Genomic DNA, 2,404 nt, shown 5'->3' with positions numbered 1-2,404 from the left:
CCCGAAGAAGATATAACGAATAAATTTGTCATCTAACTCTGTGGGAATGGAACTCTATTTTTTAACAAAACAGATACACCTAAAGACACGAGGTAAGAGTGGAAACAAAGTGGTGGTGAGCATAAGGGTATAAAATAGAGTGAGTCCATGCAACACATGACTAGGGGTCCTATTAATGAGGTAAATAGTAGTAAGGACAACCATATGCCAATAAGACTTAGGGACATTCATACCTCGAAGAAGACACTGAACAACAGACATAATATAATGGTTTTTGTATTTAGCAACACCAGTTTGTTCAGGGATTCGAGGATAAGTAAGTTGTTGAAGAATACCGGTTTGATTAAGATGGGAACAAAATGCATTAGAAATATATTCCCCACCATTATCATACCGGATAGTTCTAACAACTACATGAAACTAAGTTTTAACCATCTATAAAAATTAGACAAAAATGGGAAAGATGTTAGACTTACAACGAATTAGATAAACCCAAGTGCACCTTGTATGATCATCAATAAAAATTGCATAATATAAAAAAAGTAGTGATAGGGGAAGGGCCCCAGACATCAGAATGTATAAGATCAAAAGCACTAGGAACATGAGCCATATGACGGATATAACTAGTACGGGTATGCTTAGACAACTCACAAACCACACAATGAAACTTAAAATCTTTGCAAACTTTATTAAAATGAAGGAAAAAGTTAACATAAATACTGAAAATTAACATGACCAATACAAGCGTGCCATAATTCTAAAGTTTGAATATTAAAAACATAAGACATGGAAGCAGGCAGAACAAAGGCTTGAAAACTAACTAAGGAAGAAGAGGAATGTTCGTATGGTGGATTCCCAAAGTAGTACAGCCCATCACGCTCATAGCCTCTGCCAAAAATCCTCTACGAACTCAGGTCCTGTAAAAGGCAAGAGGAGGGTAAGAAGATGACAATACAATTAAATTGTTTGGCAAGACGACTAATAGATAAGAGATTATATGAAAAATTTGTTAGAAATGGTTTTAGGAAAAAATAGAATTTTTCCGCAACTTTGGTCTAATTTTTAGGTAGGACCCATGCACCAAGGTTGGCGGGTCTAAGTGGTAATGCGTTCTATGCCACGTTGTGATTCACGTAGTATATTTGGTTGCTTAAAACCATTATCGGGTGAATGGAAAATTGAAGCCAAAGTGAGTTCCATGTAAATGGTGTTTTAGTGGAATTTTCATTAAGGTTTGAGTTAAAGCTTGTCCCATATTGGTTTGATGGGCAAACTTATGTGGGTTTATAAGGCATGGGTTTGTAACTTGGGGAGGGCCCTAAGGGACACCCGAAGTGTCACGACCCAAACCCGTCCCTATGGGTTTAGCGTCGTAACTGGCCAGTAATCCTTGGATTACTGAAAGCCTTTTAATAGAATAAGATATAATTAGGGGCTGCGGAAATAACATTCAAACATACATGAGATAGAATTTTCAAATAAACTTATATATATATACATGTGACGTCATAAATACATTGGTCTCACATCACGCATTCACACAGATAAGGTCGAAAGAAAACTTAGTCCAAGTACAAATAAACAGAACAAAAAAATAAAGCCATGACATGGTCTTCCCAAAAGGAACCTTCTCGGGAGGCACGGTGATTAGCTGACAAAACGGAATCTTAGGCCATCAACTCTGGGCCTGGTCACGTGTATAATCACCTACATATATAATATAAATAATGAGCGGGAGCCCAGTGAATAATAACAAAGTAAAGAACTTAATGAATGATATCCATTTAAGATTCAGAAAATCAGAATTTCAAATTCATATACATATTCTTGTTCTTGTTCAAGTCATATATAGAAATTAGAGTTTATACTTAATCATACATGGTACATCCATTAGCGCTAACAGAACAGATACAGAACAGATAGTGGTTATGAGTAACCAGTTCCATGAAGGAACCTCCGGATCCGAGTAACAGATAACAGATAACAGATATGCTAAGCTCCATGATGGAGCATCCTGTATGGGTAACAGATGACAGACATAATAAGTTCCATAATGGAACCTTCGATACCAGGTAATAGCTAACAGATATCACATGATGCTAAGGATGCCACGAATACATGTTAGAATTTGGACAATCATTCATTATACAGAACATAACATTTCAGAAAACATATCTTATTTCATCATACAGAAAATAAATAAAGTTGAATATAGCTTTACTAAGTTATTACTCACAGATGGCTCCGGGTGCAGACAGACAGAGCAGACTAATCAAACAGTCTATGGTACATGACCTACATCAATACATAACAAATACATATTTGAGACACACACTTGGGATATACTTAACTCATTGCGTCCTATTCTTAGTGTGTTTTTACATTTTACCTTCATTATTATGTC

This window comes from Camellia sinensis, chromosome 8 (assembly GCF_055761805.1).
Source record: "Camellia sinensis isolate YWXY chromosome 8, ASM5576180v1, whole genome shotgun sequence".
Taxonomy (NCBI): domain Eukaryota; kingdom Viridiplantae; phylum Streptophyta; class Magnoliopsida; order Ericales; family Theaceae; genus Camellia; species Camellia sinensis.
This window is presented reverse-complemented; position numbering follows the sequence as displayed.